This window comes from Protopterus annectens, chromosome 1.part0, assembly GCF_019279795.1.
Source record: "Protopterus annectens isolate FY-2018-M chromosome 1.part0, PAN1.0, whole genome shotgun sequence".
Taxonomy (NCBI): Eukaryota; Metazoa; Chordata; order Ceratodontiformes; family Protopteridae; genus Protopterus; species Protopterus annectens.
In genome coordinates, this window is record NC_056725.1 from 1,236,254,363 (window position 1) to 1,236,274,526 (window position 20,164).

Here is a 20,164-nt window from a genome sequence, read left to right on the forward strand (position 1 = left end):
CTAACTTCTTTAGCCTCTGGTTCTCAAGATATAAACTGAGGGCAGACAGCTGGCTTCGGAGAGTTTTGGGAACAAATGACTGGCAGATGGTACAGGAGGTATGATCATGTTCCCAGCCAAAACAGAACAAGCAAAGACTATGAGAGTCTGTGCGGAATTTGACATCTGCATCTACATTTTCCCTTCCTAGTAGGCATTGGCTAAGAAAAGGCAACAACCTAAGCTCAAGCGAAAATAATAAGAATTCCCCAATGGGGTACTTAAGAAAAGTTCTGGGGTCTGTGAGTGCAGACGTCACATTTAAGCCCCCTGGTTTATTGCCCTGCATGTGACGTACCGTGCACTAGCAACAACCAGGCTTAAGCTTTTGTATAGGAGCCGACGTTTGGGTCACCTGAAATGGAGGATCCCTCAGTAAGAATACTGCGACATGAGAATAGAAGGACATTACATTTTTACACAGTCTAATCACCCATCTGACAATATTTGTTTCTTGGATATTAAAATGCTGTCTGACAAACTATATTATATCCATTTGATGCTAAAATCTTGTGTGCAAATAGGACACAGATATCTGACAAGCCAGAGTCCTGTGGTAATTTATCTACAGAACAAGCAGCATGCTTTTGCTTTCCCAATTTAGACAGTTTATGCAGCTCATAGTCTGACATTACACCCTTTAATTAATGGGAGTTGGGAAAACTACTTGAAACAATATGCCATTCCTTATGACTACTGTTCCTTTTTATTTACATGCCATAAAATGAAGTCTACCCAACCAGTCAGTGTTGCATACTGACAAGTTTAGCAAATATATCCCAAAATGGCATGCACTGATTACAATGCACCATTTGGTATGTAGCTAACCAGGCATATCCAACAAGTGGAACACCCACAGAGGTTCCTCACTAAAAGAATACGGGGCATAAGCAGCCTTTCTATGCAAATTGCCTCAAGGCCCTATCCCTGTACTCTGTCTCCTACAGACTGTTGAGGGGAGATCTATAGCTGACATACAAGACATTGTCAGACCCCACTCTGATGGACCTCCTGCATATCAGCAAAACAAACAGCACCAGAATTACCTGTTCTAAAAACTTAAACCTTGCCTGTGATATAAACAGGACCTGCTGGAGAGAGAGGTAAGTATCCCAGAGACTACACCTTCTCTGGAAAAGGCTCCCCATCCATGTGAGGCAGAGTTCCTCCTTACCCCAATTTAAGTGCAAACTGGACAACTGGATGGGGAACAGGAAATTAATTCCTGGTTTGGCACCTACGTCTCTAATGGACACAGGCAGCCTGTAAATGGTTCATCATCCAGGCCTCTGGTTTGTAAATGTCTCACCTCCCAAGTCCCCACTTACACTCATCAAGGGTACCAGAACTTGTTAGAGATTTGGGATGCATGGCTAGGCTTTAAAAGGTCCTTGTGATCATTAGCCTAGTACACCTATGAACCTATTAGGATGGTCTTCAGAAATCAAACTAAAAAGGATGTGTGTGGGGTGGGGGGACCATGTCTTACTTATAACAATAATAATAAAACTTTAGCCCAAGAGTGATGCAAGCAGCAAGTCACTGCTATATACTTAAGACGATGACTGGCTAGTATAGAAAAACTTAAATCTCTAACAATAACAAACACTTGAAATGAAGCATCCCCATTAATTTTACTTACTGAAGTCTATCAGTACTAGCAGATGTTAAGCACTTAAGAACGTAATAAAAACATACAGAAAAAAGATGGAAGTTTTAAGAAGTACAATTCACTTAAAAAAAGAGAATAAGCAAGCCTTAGGAACAAACCAGCCAAAGCAATGAAATATGAAAGCCTGCTGCTGTGCAAAAACTTTTCATACTAAAACTCATGACAGACTAATTCATAGCCTGTTGGGAACAGGAACTAGGTACATTTGTTTTGCAAACATGTTTACATTAAAACTGATGACAGGCTAATCCAGAATGCGGGTAATAAGCCAAACTCAAAGTGTAATCTATATCTACTAGTCTTTAATTTGTCAAAAACTTGTAATGCTACTTTGACAGCAAGGCACTTTTCAGCAAATTAAAAACATTTTACTTTAAAGTATAGTAAACCAAGTTTGAGCAAGAGCAATCAGAAAACAATATATTTATTAACATCTATGCAGACATTGAGTTTATACGACAGATTTTGTAAAAGATCCTACTACAAAACGTAACAGACACAAACTACCTGAAAGGGTCCTATGCAGTGGAGTTATTTTCTAAGCAGCTTATCCACTTCTTGCTTGGAAAGAAGGGTGCTTCCATGCACAGTAACACAACGCAATGAATCCAGAATGCCACAGGTCTGACCCTCAGCAAAATAAACCAAAAGAGAAGGGGGGGGGGGTGGCTATCAGACTTATTGGGACAGTCATTTCCAACACTGGCAGAAGCCATTCAAACTAGGCAATGCAGGAAGGAAGTAGGCCCTAAATGCAATGGGCCCTTTCAAGATCACACGATATGGACAACACTCGCACATCTGTTATATTTTAATTACAGGAGCCCTCTGAAGTAACAGCTGGGAATTAACCACACACAATTCCAAAAGCATGTCACAGAGGTAGGACTTGGACAGGCTGAAAAAACAAGGCCTTAGGTCAAGTCTGGAAACACCAAGGTGTAAAAGAGGTGCTACCCCTGGAATCACAATCCAGGAATAGTGACTGCTTAAGATGTAGAAAAGGTGCCGCACGCAAAGGATTAGTTTACATAATACTGAAATAAGCCACACTGTTGGTGCAGTGGACTTTGTACAGACCAAAGAGAAATCAGCTACATAACAAAAACGATGCATTATGACATCGACAAAGGTAAGGTTTGCTTAAGCTCAACCAAGAACTCACAGAAACAATGGTGAAAAGCTGATCCCAGCATCATGAACTCTGCCACCTACACACCACTGGAAGGTTTGCTCCTCCCTTGGATTATGTCACTAGGAAAAACAGGGAAGTGAATGGACTGATTCAAGGAAACTGAAACCATGCTCAGTAAAATGCAAGTTGATTCTAGAGGATACCCTTTTAACAGAGATGGCAGTTCTAAAATCCCTGTCACCAAAAGCAGCATACTCATCAACTACACCAAAACAACTGGTATGAAAAGATGATGAGCAAGTTTGTGAATCATAAAAGTCTAAGTTCCAAGGAAGTAAATGGCTCGTCAAACTGGGGAAAAGTTAAAACACAGATCAAAGTTATTAGCCGTTAAAAGAGCTACATTCTGTAGCCCACAGTTTGAATCCCTCCACTTTCAACTACCTACTGTGGGCTCTCAGCAAGTCACTTAACCAGTTTAAGTCCCTCAATAGTCACCTTGACTGCATGCCTAGTAGCTACTTATGAACCTATAAATGTACCCACTAAAAAGAAATACTTGAAAAGATTAAGCTGGACTACAGCTAAACATAAATGGTAGAAACACCACCTCGACCATCACTTGATAATTTGCAATTTGAGGTTGGAGAGACTATTTCTGCACCCAGATAAGAACATTATTCACTTATGGGAACGTGCAAAATGAGTCAGAGACTTGCTGGCAGGTACAATGACCTTGGAAACGTATGCCAAAAGGTCTGAGGCTCGTGAAATGTAAAGCAATAGTCACTCCTAAAAATGTTGCCTTGACCAAGGTAAATGCCTCTGACTTGTACTGGGATGACCTGACAGTTTGAAACCACACCTCTTTTGGAACTCTTGTTATGGCTCCATACAGCAACAGTTCTAAAGTACAGTTGTGTACACTTACCATAAATGTAGATATTAGAGTGTATTCACTGTTGCAGTCATCACATTTGGGTCATCTGCCTGCAGGTAGCCCTCAGCCAGCCTGAATACCAGTCTTTGGATTTCTGCGTCAGTTGCTGTCGCTTCTTCCATGACGTGAGGTCACCAGGGGTATAAAACACGCAGCCAACGCCATTACATCAGTTTTTCTTGCCCCAGATGCCAGGTGCCCCTACAATAGAAAATAATTATGTGGTATGGAACACCCCCAGCAAATACACATGATAATAATATATGCCAAACCAGGACTAAAGGTAAAAGTCAAGAGAAGTCAGCGGGCTGGAGGGAGGGTAATCAGGACTGCAACTGTGAATACACTCTAATATCTACAGTTATGGTAAGTGTACACTACTAATCTATGTTCTTCGTGTTTCACCACTGCAGTCATCACATTTGGGTTGATTCCCAAAGCTAAGGAAGGGTAGAGATAGTTAAAGAGCATTAGGGCTAGCAATAAGGCCCTGTAAGACAGCTGTGGCAAATCCAGCTCTGGATTTAGAAAAGATAGGCAGGTGGTAATGCTTGAAAGTCTGTACAGAGCTCCAGGTTGCAGCTTCCAGGATGACCCTGGTAGGGACTCCTCTGAGAAATGCAGCAGAGGTAGATGCAGCCCTGGTGGAATGTATTCTTATCCCGCTGGGTAGGTTTTCCATGGTGTTTGTAGCAGAAATGGATGCAATGTGCTATCCATTTGGAAATAGTTTGCTTTGAAATGGCCTTCCCCTCTGCCCCTGCAGCACAGCTAACTAGCAGCTGGTTAGATTTTCTGAGAGGCTTAGTCCTGTCCAAACAGGATCTAAGCTGTGTACATCCAGAGAATGCAGTATCCCTTCCCCTTTACTCTGAGGATTAGGGGAAAAAAGTAGGCAAATGAATGGACTGGTTTAGAGCCACACTAGACACCACCTTGAACATAAAGGATGGATTAGTCCTGAAGGAAACCCTGTCCGCATGTGAAGGGCTCCACTGCCATAAGGGCCTGCAGTTCAGACACACTTTTTGCTGAAGTGATGGCTAGAAGTAAAGCTGTTTTCCAAGAAAGGAATTTCAACTCTGCTGTAGCAGCTGGTTCAAAGAGGGGGGGAGGGGATTTTTCAATACAAAGTTAAGGTCTCAGGTTGGAATGGGAGATCTCCTTGGGAGGGGGGGGTCTTAAACTTTTGGCCCCTCTAAGGAATTGTTTTAGCAGGGGATAAGAGAAAAGGGGTGGCTCAGTATTATAATGTGCTGATATGGCAGAGGCATGAATCTTAATTGAAAAGAAAGATAGGCCCTTGTGGAGCATTTCTGTTAAATAATCTAGAATATGAGGTAAGCTGGGCACCAGCCCATCCCCTGAGCCTGGCTCCAGGAACAGTATCTTTTCCACTTTTCTGAATAGTCTTTTCTAGTGCTAGGCCTCCTTGCCTCAAGAATGACTTCCAGTACCTGCTTACTGAGGGTTGCTGGAGGTGAGCTCAAGGAATTAGCCAGGCAGCAAGGTTCAGGGTTTGAAGCGGAGGGTGCAGAATCTGGCCCGCCTGCTGGGACAACAGGGAAGTGGTCTGAGGCAGGTGCAAAGGTTGTAGCACTGTCAGATTGTGCAAAAGGGGGTACTGATGCTGGCGTGGCCAGTCTGGTGCAATCAGTACTGTCCTTGGCTTGTCCTGTTTGATCTTTAGTAGAACCTTTGAGAGGAGAGAGAGGGGGAAAGGCATAAACTGAGAGGCTTTTCCAGGTAAAGGACAGGGCATCCACTTTCCAAGCTTGACTGTGGGGAGTTCTGGTGCAGAATTTGTTCAATTGGTAGTTCTGAGGGGAGGCAAACAGGTCTACCTCTGGTGTCCCCCATTTGTTCCTCAAGAGCTTGAATATTTTGGGTTCCAGTTTCCATTCGTGTGGGTCCATGAGATTTCTGCTTAAGTCGTCTGCCAGTGAATTTAGTTTGCCTGGCAGAAATTGAGCTTGTAGGTTCACTTGGTAGCTCAAGGCTGTGTTCCAGAGAGCCATGGCTAGTCTGCAGAGCGAGTAGGAATGGGTTCCCCCCTACTTATTCATGCACCACATAACTATGGTGTTGTCTGTCTTTACCAATAGGTGTCCTGAAAGTATAAGGTCTTTGAAGGCTGTCAGAGCATTCTGTACAGCTAACATTTCTTTTTGATTGATATGCAGGTGCATCTGTTTTGGGTTCCATTTTCCCTGAATGCACTGCCTTGCCATGCAAGCCCCCCATGCATAGTCTGATGCGTCTGTTAGGGTTTGGGCGGCAGGGGGTAGAGTGAAAGGGAGGCCCTTGTTGTGGTAGCAGGCCTCTGCCCACCAAAGGAACTCTGCCCTTAGACAAGGAATGATAAGCATCATTGTTTCCAGGTCCTGAGAATGTTGAAACATAGACTTTTTAGATACCACTGAAGTTTCCTCATATGCAGTCTCGCATATGGAATTAACAAAATGCAAGAGGCCATGAATCCCAGGGCTTGCGGGATTTTCCTTGCAGATAGCTGGGTTTTTGTGGCCAGTAGTTTGAAGTAGGTTGTCAAATGAACTTGTTTCTCTGGAGTGAGGAATGCCATCTGGGAAGTTGTGTTCAAGCTTGCTCCCAGGAATACAATCGGTTGGCAGGGTAACCGGTATGATTTCTTCTCGTTTATGGTGTACCCCAGTGAAGTTAGAAGCCTCTTTACAAATGCCAGGTGTTGTAACAGCAAGTCCTGAGACTCTGTCTGAATCAGGCAATCGTCCAAGTATGGGTATATCTGAATATTTCTCTGCCTGCAAAATGCAATGGCTGGAGCTAGGCACTTTGTGAATACCCTGGGCGCAGTAGATAAGCCAAAGGGAAGTGCAGAGAACTGATAGTGCATGGAGCCTGCCCTGAAGCGTAGGTATTTTCTGCAGGATTCCCTTATTGGGATGTGCAGGTAAGCTTCTTTTAAGTTTAGAGTTGACAGCCAGGCATCCTTGGCTAGCATAGGAAGAAGCTGTTGAAGAGTTAGCATTTTGAATTTTGGAACCACCAGAAAGGTGTTGAGAATAGAAAGGTCCAGGATAGGACGCCAGGAGTTTTCTTGTCTGGGAACCAGGAACTGTCTTTAATAAAAACCTTTGTCCCCTTTGTTCTGCTGGGACAGGTTGAATAGCCCTGATACTGTGGAGAGAGCACTTGCTTTGGGGCCTCCGCCCACTGGTTTGGGGGGGAGGTCTGGCCATCCACTTGGGGTTGGGAGTGAGTGGAAGTGGAATCTGTATCCTAGGGAAACTGTTTAAAACCCATTTGTCTTGGGTAACGAGTTTCCAGTTTTTTTGCATGCAGGGCGAGCTTTCCTCCTAAGGGAGCAAGTAGTTGAGCAAGGCTTGGTAGAGTTAAGAAGTCACTGTGCCATTTTTCCATAGGGGGTGGCTTACTACTCCCTGCTTTGGAAGTGGGGGGGCCCCCCACTGCTTAGATCTGTGCATAGCCTGAGACTGAAGTCCTGGTGGTCTGCTGCTCCTGGGTTTGGACTGAGAAGGCCTGGAAGGGACTGGAAAGGACCAGTTCTTTGAAGGCAAATGCCTACTGAATCTAGGTGGCTGTACTTGTAAGAAATCTTGAACAGTTTGCATAGATTTAGCTTTTTCCGCCATCCTTTTGAGGACGACTTCTGCTTTGTTGCCAAAAAGGCACTCTTGGTTTAAGAGTGCATCCAGTAATTTATCTTTAACATGATCTGGCAAGTTTTGTTCCTTAAGCCAAGCATGCTTTCTAAGTACAGCCCCAGTGACAGCAGCCCTGCAAGTAAAGCATCAAAACCACATTGCAAAGTATGTTTACATACTTGGTCAGCAGAATGCATTAACTCTTGCAAATCTTTGTGTTCAGCACAGTCAGGAATCATCATTATTTTCCGTTTAATTAATCCCATAATATGCTGCTGATACTTTATATGAAACTGGCAATTTAAAGCCCTAATGGCCAAAGTAGCAGAAGTATATACCTTCTTACCCAATCTGTTTAAAGCTCTAGAATCCCTACCAGAAGGGGTAGGATTTTTGGTAGTAGTAGCCTTAATGCCTTTTGGTCCTTGGGAAATTGTCTCTGGATCCACAGTGGGATTCTTGAAAAGGAATTTGTGAGAGTCAGGTACTCTGTCAGTACCTGTCAGGTGTCTTGGGAGCTGGAGGCAAAGTGTCTGGGGTGAGGCTGGATTCCAAGAAATCATCTACAATCTCCAGAACAGGAGGGATAGGCTAGAGGCCTGTGTTGAGGCAGGTTTAAAAATTCCCCAAGTCTCTTTTTGGACTGAGAACAGTCCTGAGGTATTTGCTTTCCACAGGCAAGACAATTGTTAATTTTTTCTGACATCGGTTAGAGCAAGAAAGGGATCCCCAAATGGGTACTTCTCTTTTTGAAGACTTCAGGTCTGAAACTCGAAAATGAAAATTTCAGGAGTCGGACAACCAGCACTTGCGAACTGCTTCTGCTTCAGGCACCACACGGCAAGAAAGACTGGTGTAATGGTGTCGGCTGCATGATCTATACCCCCTGACGACCTGACATTACGGAAGAAGCGACAGCATCCGACGCAGAAAATCGAAGACTCTGGCATTCAGGCCGGCTGAGGGCTACCTGCAGGCAGATGACCCAAATGTGATGACTGCAACAGTGATACGAAGAATATCAATAATGACCATCATCTCTATCTAGTTTGGTGGGATGGCAGTCATTCTTAGGAAGGGAGGCAAAGTTTATAATTTTGTTTTTGTAACTTGCTACCATTATACCCCTCATCCATGTACCTGCAAGTTAAGTGCAGACCATTTCTTTTCAGATGACCTTCTCTGTTTAAACTGCTCTGCCCTTAATGGTTTTCTGTAAAAATGGCCACTGTCTGCTTGGATAATTTGTCATACCTAGGTAATGGAAGGTGAAAAAGGCCTACTAACTCCAGACTTCCCTCTTCTCCAGCTTTTTGGAAATTTCCAAGTAACTGTCTGGCCAAAGGGGCAAAAATGGCCCTTAAATATCTTCTGGTGGGTGCTAAATTTTCAGCCATGTATGTGAGAATACTACTATGCCTGTACCCCCCCCCCCCCAAAAAAAAAAAAAAAAACTAGTATCAGTAGTACTGTAGGTTTGTTATGCAGCTTACATTCTCACCAAAAATTGAGTTTGAGCCAGTCTGCAATCCATCTTTTAGGGTTTCATAGGGGACCTCATTAGCAGTGTCCTCTATTTGTGTGAGAATGTCCATCATACATGTTTGGCAATCACTCTAACAGCCACAATACAGAAACTGTTTATATTACTTAATTAGTGCAACAGCAACTTGGCTCCACAGTGCAGAGGGGCAAATTTCAATGAACTAGAGTTTGACTAGCAGCTTGGGAGCTGGAGAAGCAGGTGAGGAATAGGAGAGGCAAACACCAATGCACTTATCCTGGAAGGAGGGAGGTAGCCAGTCCTGCTAACTGTACAGATCCCCAGAGCAAGATGTACAGCAGTTCAGAAGGTGGCAGTCAGAAGCTGTAAGGATATGGTGTGGTAGGCATGTCAAGCAAGAGAAGCTACAGCTGAAGACAGGCATTCAACATCAAAGAACATGAACAGAGCTCAGTATTACAAGATGTTATGATGGCTGCTGCAGGGACTAAAGGAGTATGTGCATCCATTAAAAATCCCCTGATGGTTGCCTGACTTGAGAGGCCCTGTGACCAGTTCTTATTTTGTAAAGGAATGAATGGGCTTTCACTCTATGTATAGAATGAATGGGCTACTGGACTACGATATGGCTGATGGGCAGCAAGTGGCATGTGTGCTCAAGGGGAGCAAAAATGTACTTAAACTGAATCTGATCCAACAGCCCTCTGGGGAGTGTTGAGACCTGGAGTCATCTCAGACCTCCTAACAGCATCAATGGATGCTATGACTGGAGCTTGCCCCTTGGTTCTTCACAGTATTTAAAATTTTTGAACCCTCTAAAAAGATAAACTGCCCCATTTCCTCAGGTGGGTGATGGGAGGTGGATTTGAGGCACACACATTCAAAAGCATCCTCAAATGTGTTGAAAAGCCAGGGGATATGGGTCAAGGTTTGGCAATGTCCAGATCAGAGTACTTTCTGTGGATCACAACTTTTTTTTCGGGACCCACTCTCTCATGAGAATTTCCCAGTACTCCAAAATAAACCCATTTAGCTCAATGGGATTGTCTAGTTGTCATCAGCATATTTTAAAAGTGAAGAAATCTGCACAGAATAATCTGGAATAGCAAGGGAGATTAATCATTCATTCTTTTGGTTGGAAGGATAATTTCCAAATCTGAGGATGCGCAAGGATTCTAGTTGTCGAACTGCTCAAGTCCTATCAGCATCAACTCTAGTAAAGGAAGAATGACCAGTCCTAACACAAGTAAAATTCATACGTGAAGTAGAACAAAACACTGCCTTTGCGTATAGGAAAAGATTGTTGGTTCCGTGTCGTGGCACAGCAACATTAACAATGGCCATGACTAATGAAGCAGTACATTGTCTGTCGTAGAGGAGAATATGAAATCTACAGACAGTCTGAACCAAGACAACTATTAAGATGTGACAAAAACGAAGCAGCAACCTGAATCTAGGACTTCTGGTATAGCAGCTACCACTCGCACTGCTGAATCTAGACCTCCTGTTATGAAAGATCTAAAACAGTACAAAAGTACCAGCAAGAATAAAAATATTTAGCTTTCTTACTCTCTTAAAGGAGGTTGCAATTAAAGAAATTAAAGTGAAAGAGAGAAGAATATATAAAAATAAATGAAGTAATAATCCTTGGTTGAAGGTTCTGGCCCTTACTGAATCGACATCTTCATCTACATAATTATTTAGACTTAAGATTTTTATTTATTTATTTTTTTAGAGAAATTGTCTTGGCTTACTATCTTGTTGGTCTCGGGCTTATTGTACATATTGTAATATTGTAAATAGTTATAACTTTGTACTGTAAAACCAAAATTCACTGTATTCCTTTACTGTACAACATTTTGAAGTTCAGCATTGGTCATTTTCTCTCTCAAAAATGTTAATAAAAATATTTTGGCAAAAAATAAATATTTAGTTCAGCAAAAACTTCAACATTACTGATAAACAAGGGAATAACTCAGGAAAGGTTTGTCAAAGAGAGAGAAGTTAAAGGAGAACAGATGAAACCCCAACAGCCTAATTGCTCCATTTATGTGGTGACCAGCAATTCAAACAACAGGAGTACCAAAAAGAAACCAGGATCACAGGGTTATATATGAAACAGAAAAAAAAATGTATAAAGAAGATTTTAAAATTACTGGGACACTGGAGGAGTATATCAAAACAAATAAAAAAAAAAACAAATGAGGAAATTGAAAGCATGTTAAGCGAACATGACAATGAAATAGCTTAGTTGAAAAAGAATGAAGCAAACCTGAAGGAGAGACTGGTAGAGCAGGAGTAATCAAAGAAGAATTAAGACTAAAGCTGACTGAAATGCAAGATAATGCCAGAAGAAGGAATTTGAGATTTTTGGCTATTCTTGAAAAAAATCATGACTTTAAAAAGCACACATGGCAAGTGCTGAGTACTCAAATACACATGGCAGAAATTCAGTCCAGCAGTGTGCACAGGGTATACATGCTGAAAGCACAAAGAAAATGCCCCAACCAAACATAACAGCAAATTTTCAAACATTTCAACTGAAAGATATGATGTTAACTAATTTATGGAAAACTAGGATTGCCTTAAAAATTGGAGAATGAATTTAAGTAGATAATGATTATTCCATTGCAACAAAACGGCAAAGAAACCAATATATACCAGCTATGAGGCTTTGCAAGCAACTGGGTATTAAATTTAAGCTACTCAATCCAGGTGTACTCAACGTATTCTATCTAAAAGGGATCAAAACATATCCTGCACCAGATATGGCATTAAATGAGCTTTAGTGTGTGCAGGTTGACATGGGGAAGGCGAATGGACAGAATTGTAGAAACCACGGCAAAAAAAAAAAAAAAAAAAAATCAGCAAGAAAAGGAAGGTTCAAATTACAAGAGACATCCGAAGAAGCTTTTTCAATTGATTCAAAAGAGAAAGCAAGAAAAGCAGCGACAACACAGGTGACTGACAGACTTTCGGCCTGAGGGGCAGAAGAAAGTGCTACTGGCAGCTGTGAAGATGGACAAGTAAAAATTAACCAAAAGAACAGGTGATCAGGGAGAACAACTTGCTTTGGTATTTTTGTTCTTTAAAAAGTACAGTTGTGTACCTACCATAAACATAGATGTTAGAGTGTATTCACTGTTACAGTCATTACACTTGGGTTATCCTGTTGTCTGGCTACCCGCAGCCGGCCCGAGTTCCAAAGTCTAGGTCCGGCGTCGGTTGCTGTCGCCTCTTCCCTGAAGTCAGTGCGCCAGGGGCATAAAAGATGTAACCAACTCCATTTTCTTCAGTTTTTCTTGCCCCAGATGTCAGATGCCCTCAAATAGCAAGGCTGAAAAAAAATTATGCCAAAAATCATGCATGTACTAAAATAAACATTTCCTTCATCTACAAGCAAATACACCACACAGGTTGTATAGAGTTGAGAAGTACAGAAAAGTTCCAGCAATGAAAGGGGGGATGGTGGGTGGGTAACCTGGACTGCAACAGTGAATAAACTCGAACATATACATTTATGGTAGGCACACAACTGTACTATGTTCATCGTGTTTCACTGTTGCAGTCATTACACTTGGGTTGAATCCCAAAACTGAGGTTGGGTGGCTGGGCCTAAATAGGATTAGGAGAGGCTACCAGGCCCTGCAGGAATGCAGTGGCTAAGCCTGCTCTGGATTTACAGTAGAGAGGTAAGTGGTAGTGCTTGGTGAAAGTGTGCATTGAACTCCAGGTTGCAGCTTCTAAAATGTCTTTGGTTGGAACTCCTCTGAGAAAGGCTGCTGAAGTGGCTGCTGCTCTGGTAGAATGTGGCCTAATGCACTTAGGCACTGATTTGCCATGTTGTGCATAGCAGAAGCGAATGCAGTGTCCTATCCATTTTGAAATTGTCTGCTTTGAGATTAGCTTTCCTTGTGATCCTGCAGCATAAGCTACAAACAGTTGCTCAGTTTTTCTGAAAGCTTTTGTTTTGTCCACGTAGAATTGTAGCTGTCTGTGTATGTCCAAAGCGTGCAGAAGTCTCTCCCCTTTATTCTTGGGGTTTGGATAGAAAGTTGGCAAATGTATGGTTTGGTTAAGAGCCACACTGGAAACCATCTTTGGCATAAATGTTGGGATTGTCCTTAGAGAGACCCTGTCCTGATGAAAAATGATGAAAGGTTCCACTGCCATTAATGCCTGTAACTCTGATACTCTTCTTGCTGAAGTTATTGCTAGGAGCAGAGGTGTTTTCCATGATGAGAATTTTATATCAGCTGTGTTGGCTGGCTTAAAAGGAGGCAGTGTGAGCTTTTCTAAAACAAAGTTGAGGTCCCAAGTAGGTATTGGTGCTCTACTTGGGGGTCTTATGTTTTTTGCCCCTCTGAGGTACTGCCTTAGTAGTGGATGTGAAACAATAGGAGGTTCCGTATTGTAATGAGCTGAAATGGCAGCGGCATGGATCTTAATAGATGAGAAGGCTAGGCCTCTGTCCAGCATCTCAGTTAGGTATTGTAAAATCTGAGGTATATTTGGAACAAGTGGTTCGAGTCCTAGTGCCTGGTTCCAAGCACAGAATCTCTTCCATTTTTCTGCATAAGATTTCTTAGTGCTGGGCCTCCTGGCTTCTAAAATGACATCCATAACAGCTTTAGAGAGAGGTGTGGTCTGAGTGACTATATAATCTGCCATGCAGCCAGATTTAAGGTTCTGAGTTGACTGTGCAGAATCTGATTGTTTTGTTGAGTCAGAAGATGAGGAATTTGAGGTAAAGGCCAGGCTGGGGCTGGAGACAAGCTCTTTAGGAATGGGTACCAGTGCTGGCGTGGCCAGTCTGGGGCAATCAGGATAATTTTTTAGGAGCACCTTGGGAAGAAGAGGTAGTGGAGGGAAGGCATAAACTGTCAGGGTTTTCCAGCTGAATGAAAGAGCATCCACTTTCCATGCTTGTGAGTGATAAGTCCTTGTGCAGAATTTCTGTAGTTGGCAGTTGTGAAGGGAGGCAAAAAGATCTATGTCTGGGCGTCCCCATTTCCTTGTTATCATGCCGAAGACCTGTGGATTTAGTTTCCATTCGTGCGGATCCATGAGGTTTCTGCTTAGTTCGTCTGCCAGTGTATTTTTCGTTCCTGGTAGGAATTGTGCCTGCAGATGTACTTGATAGGTCAGTGCTGTGTTCCACAAAGTCATGGCTTGCCTGCAGAGGGGGTAGAAATGTGTGCCCCCCCTTGCTTGTTTATGTACCACATAACTGTGGTGTTGTCCGTCTTTAGTAATAGTTGTCCTGGATGTAGTAGATCCTTGAAGGCTGTCAGGACATTCTGTACAGCTAGTATCTCTTTTTGATTGATGTGAAGATGCATTTGTTCCTTGGGCCAAGTGCCCTGAATACATTTTCCTGCCATGTGTGCCCTCCAGGCATAATCCGATGCATCTGTTGTTATTGTCTGCCTGGCTGTGGGTAAGGTGAAAGGCTGTCCCTTATTGTGGTGACAGGCCCGGGACCACCATCGAAACTCCTGTTGTAGACAGGGAGTTATAGTTATTATTGTTTCCAGGTTGTGGCAATGTTGAGTCCAAACACTTTTTAGATACCATTGTAGTTTCCTCATATGCAGTCTTGCATATAGAATTAGTAGAATGCAGGATGCCATGAAGCCCAGGGCCTGCAGAATTTTTCTTGCAGGGAGCTGGGTCTTTGTTGCCATCATTTGAAAGTAATGAGTCAGTTGCCTTTGTTTGTCTGGCATGAGATAAGCCATCTGGGCAGTTGTATTTAAGCTTGCACCCAGGAATATTATCTCTTGAGAGGTCAGGGCCTAGGCAAGGAATACAGTAAGAGTGAAAGTCTTTATGAGGTATTTGCTTTCCACAAGAAATACAATTGTTAACTTTTACTGACATCGGTCTGGAGCAAGAAAAAGTTTCCCCAACGGGGTACTTAGCTTTATTGAAGACTTCGGTTCTGAAACTCTACTTCGAAAATCTCAGGAGTCGGCCGACCGGTACTTGCGAACTGCTTTTGCTTCGGGCACCGCGCAGCAAGAAAGACTGAAGAAAATGGCGTTGGTTGCATCTTTTATACCCCTGGTGCACTGACATCAGGGAAGAGGCGACAGCAACCGCCGGACCTAGACTTTGGAACTCGGGCCGACTGCGGGTAGCCTGCCAGCAGGATAACCCAAGTGTAATGACTGCAACAGTGAAACACGATGAACATCAGCACAAATGCAGGCAGGATACCACTGACTAGACTAATCTGACTTAAAAAAAAAAAAAAAAAAGAAAACTCACCTTATACTTTATTTTACACTATGTGAATATGAATGTTAATTACCAATTTAAAAATGAAGCAAGGTTGCATACTTTAATGTACTAACAGAAAGGAGCTCTCATATCTAAATCAAAAAAGATGGTGTTTTAAACAAGTTAAAGAGCAGGGATATTTAGATCTGATACATTGCAAAGTGGAAATTTTCTGATGAGAGAGGGTGGAGCAAACAGGATCATCCAGTACTGACAAGAGATAGGCTAAGGGATTACTTCCCCTTTCTAGGAGATTTGCAAACATAGGTCACACAGGGGTAAGAAACAACATTGCTTTTCTGTATGCTAAGTTGATTCTGAATGCCCCAACACACTTGGACATGTGTTACTTAATAGGACTCAACTGGGGAAGAAGCAAAGGTCAGTGTTGGTAAATGCTAGAGTGAGTTAACAGTACTGTGGATACAAGTGTGGCTGCTGGGTACCCCTTCCGGAAGAGATATGTGGGAGTAGGATATAGGTCAGGTAGAATGTACTGGAGCAAGTAAATTGCCTAACAACTGGAATGAGTTTGTGAAGCTAGTGTAAGACATGGAACTGGGAGGGATACTAATCTAGCATATTAAACTCGTACGAAAAGATCTTTTGTAAAACCACAACAGGTACCTTATAAAGCTAACGGCAGAAACATAGACATGAAAAGTAGCAACCCAATTCACTAGCACAGTATATAAAGACATTAAATAAATGCCTACAGAGGGCAAAATGCTAGGAAACTATTACTTGGAGAGGTAAGGGGTAAAGTGATTACGATATGAAACACAAAGGGACTAGAACAAATTTGATGGAGTTAGCTGGCAACTATTGCCTAAACAGTAAGCGAATATTGTGAGAAAGGGTTCCACTGTGTTTTTTTGGGGGGGGGGGGGGTAGAAAACATAAGCTTGAGCAACACTGCAGCCTGGAAAAGGAATACTTAAAATACAAAAAGATACAGTGGACACTATCATAGGAGGTTACTAGGCTAACGGCCCCAGGGCCCTTACAAGCCTAGCCAAGCTCAACCAGTGTTCTCAAGGGTGCTAGGTTCAAGCAGACACTAAAATCAGCAGCTACTCCCCTGTCTAAGAAGGACAGGTGCAACCCCTAGGGTGAATTTCCAGTTACCCATCCAAATTACACTTAAATAGGGCCAATGAGGGGCTTTATTTAACATGAATAGGAAAGCTCGTTCCAGAAGTGGGGCAACCTCTGAGAGCCAAATCTCTCTCTCCAGCAAGTTCTGTTGATATCGCATACCAGGTTAAGGTCAGTTGAGCGAGCGACCCGTGTGCCATTTGACTTGTTAATGTGCATTTCCATTAAAGCTGGATCAGCGACTGCTCTATATATGCAAGACAGGGTCACCTCTGAGCAGTCTGTATGACACAGAGTAAAGTGACAATGATTTCAGTCTGTCCACATAAGGCAGATCTTGAAAACCCTGAATTTTCTTTGTAAGGAACCTTTGTGGTCTCTCCAATTGCTGCAGGTGTTTGGAGAGGAACATACCAAAGGGAGCGCTGTACTCTACTATTGGCCTGATGAGGGAAGAGTACAGGGGGGTTATAACCTCTTTTTCTGGAGGCAATGCCCTTTTACCACTGTGGAGACATACTGATCGAAGTTAAGATTGTCGTCAGCCTGTGTGCCCAGATCTCTCACCACTGACTGCGCTTAGAGTACTGCTACTGATGTGGTAGTCTGCAGGATCACCACCCTTGGAAAAGGGGATGATATGCAATTTTTTTGCATTAAGTTTAAGACCATGACTTTGGCAGCAGTCAGAGTAAGACCGTCTTGCAGGATGCTGACATTGCTAGGGGTTTCAATGATCGCTCCCAATTTGCAGTCATCAGCAAACTGTCAGCCACAGCTCTTTAGTTTTAGCCTGTACTTATGAGAAGTAGATTCCAAACAGTAAGGGTCCCAGAACTGATCCCTGTGGAATACCACTGTTTACAGGTCTGCTGGAGGAGGAATCCCCTTTTTTGACCGTATGAGTTCCATCAGTAAGCCAGTCTGCAACCCACCTGAAAATATACAGGTTGATACCCAGCTAGGTGAGTTATCAATGAAGCCCGAGTGGCGGATTGTGTCAAAAGCTTTGACTATGTCTACGTAGGCCGTATGCACAGCTCTGCCCTTGTCTACAGCTTTGGTGACTGTTTCAAAGTAGTCCACTAACAGGCATGATCTCCCATTGACCAAGCCAAAAGTACAGTTTTGTACCTACCATAAATGTAGATGTTTGAGTGCTAATACAGCTGCAGTCATAACAGATGGGTTCTCCTGCCGTCAGGCGGGTCCTCGGTCGACCGAATTCCAAAGTCTAGGTCCGGCGTCGGTTGTCGTCGCTTCTTCCCGGACGTCGGTGCGACAGGGGTATAAAGGAACCAGCCGACGCCATTTTCTTCAGTTTTTCTTGCCCCAGATGTCAGGTGCCCCCAGAAGGAAGACGATACATAAATTTGTGTGATAATGCAGTGCAATATAATCAAAATACAGTAGTTGCAAGCAAATACATCATAAATGAATACCCCAATCAGGTTGTATGAGGATGTGTTAGCCTATAGGCCTGTCCCAAGAGGGGAAGGAGGGAGGGAAACCTGGACTGCAGCTGTATTAGCACTCGAATATCTACATTTATGGTAGTTACAAAACTGTACTATGTTCATCGTGCATACAGCTGCAGTCATAACAGATGGGTAGAATCCCAAAGCTAAGAAAGGGGTGGTAGGCACTAGGTGTAACTAGGAGGAGCCAAAATGCCCTGCAGGACTGCAGTGGCAAAGCCTGCTCTAGATTTGGAGTATAATGGTAGGTTGAAGTGCTTGGAGAAGGTATGCACAGAACTCCAAGAGGCTGCTTCCAAAATATCCTTGGTAGGAACTCCTCTGAGGAAGGCTGCAGAGGTGGCTGTGGCCCTGGTGGAATGAGTTCTAATGCCTGTAGGAACAGTTTTGCCATGAAAGGAATAGCAAAAGCGTATGCAGTGGGCTATCCATTTTGAGATTGTCTGTTTGGAAATTGGCTTCCCTTGAGCTCCTACCGCATAGGCCACAAAGAACTGTTCTGCTTTTCTGAAAGGATTTGTTCTGTCCAAATAATAAAGTTGTCTGTGGATGTCCAAGGAATGTAGTAATCTCTCCCCTTTGTTTTGAGGATTAGGATAAAAAGTAGGTAAATGTATGGCCTGATTTAAAGCTACCCTGGATACCACTTTAGGCATAAAGGATGGGTTGGTTCGTAATGAAACTCTGTCCTGATGGAAGATGATAAACGGCTGGACAGCCATGAGAGCCTGTAGTTCTGAAACTCTACGAGCTGAGGAGATAGCCAGAAGGAAAGCTGTTTTCCAGGACAAATATTGTAAATCTGATGAGGCAGCTGGCTCAAAGAGAGGCAAGGTCAGTTTTTCCAGAATGAAATTACGATCCCAAGCAGGTCTTGGTTGTTTCCTTGGAGGCCTTAAATTCTTAGCCCCTCTGAGGAACGGTCTTAAGAGAGGGTGAGAGAATAAAGGTGGATCAGTGTTGTATTCTGCAGAAATGGCTGAGGCATGGATTTTGATGGAGGATAAAGAAAGTCCACTGCTTAGCAGTTCAGTCAAATATTGTAGTATTTGAGGTAAATTCAGTTTTCCAGGATCCTGGCCCTTTTTCTCATTCCAGACACAAAAATGTTTCCATTTTGCGGAGTAAGCTTTTCTAGTTGATGGCCTTCTGGCCTCCAAAATGACATCCTGCACCTCCTTGGAGAGTAGGGCCTGTTGTGATGCTAAGGAATCTTCCATGCGGCTAGATTGAGTGTTTTTAGCTGGCTGTGAAGAGTTTTGAAACTGTGCTGAGTCAGAAGAGGAGGCATTAGAGGCAGGGTCCATGGTGGGGAATGCGTCAGGCTCCTCAGGAGTGGGTACCAGTGTTGTCTTGGCCAGTCCGGAGCAATGAGAATCATCTTTGGTCTGTCTGCTCTGGTCTTTAATAGAACTTTGGGCAGCAGAGGAAGAGGTGTGAAGGCATAAACTGTCATTGATGTCCAACTGAAAGAGAGAGCGTCCACTCTCCAGGCCTTTGGATGGAAGATCCTTGAGCAGAATTTTGTCAATTGATGATTCTTGTGGGAGGCAAAGAGATCTATGTCTGGCCTTCCCCATTCTTGGATTATTTCTGTAAAAACTTTTGGATGCAATTTCCATTTGTGTGGATCTGTCATATTCCTGCTTAGGTTGTCTGCCAGCGTGTTTTCCTTGCCTGGCAAGTACTGTGCTTGTAGTTCCATTTGTAAGTCCATGGCCATGTTCCAAAGTGACATGGCCAGTCTGCATAGGGGGTAAGAATGTGTTCCTCCCTGTTTGTTTATGTACCACATAACTGTGGTGTTGTCCGTCCTTATCAATAGTTGACCTGGTTGTAGAAGGTCCTTGAAGGCTGTAATAGCATTTATTACTGCTAGCATTTCTTTTTGATTGATGTGAAGGTGCTTTTCTTTTTGGGACCATTTGCCCTGAATGCACTGATCTGTCATGTGCGCCCCCCAGGCGTAGTCCGAGGCGTCTGTTGTGATGACTTGATTTGCTTGAGGCTTGCTGAATGGAAGACCTGTGTTTGTTTGACATGCTGGAGCCCACCACAGAAATTCCTTCTGCAGACATGGAATTAGTGGTATTATTGTTTCCAAACTGTGGCTGTGTTGAGACCATATGTTTTTCAGGTACCATTGTAGTTTCCTCATATGCAGCTTTGCACATGGGATTAGTAAGATGCAAGATGCCATGAATCCCAGAGCCTGCAGGATTTTCCTTGCAGTCAGCCTGGTGCAATTTGCTAGTGTTCTGAAGTATTGAATTAGCTGCCCCTGCTTCTCTGGCGTGAGGTAGGCCATCTGGGTGTTTGTGTCCAAATTGGCACCCAGGAAAATTATTTTCCGAGAGGGTATTAGT

General features: G+C 43.2%; 1 protein-coding gene across 5 annotated transcripts in view; it reads right to left on the reverse strand.

Annotated features, from left to right (window-relative positions):
* The window catches only part of PNISR (PNN interacting serine and arginine rich protein), an 873,711-nt gene that overhangs the window by 213,601 nt on the left and 639,946 nt on the right, over positions 1 to 20,164 (reverse strand). The window lies entirely within an intron of this gene.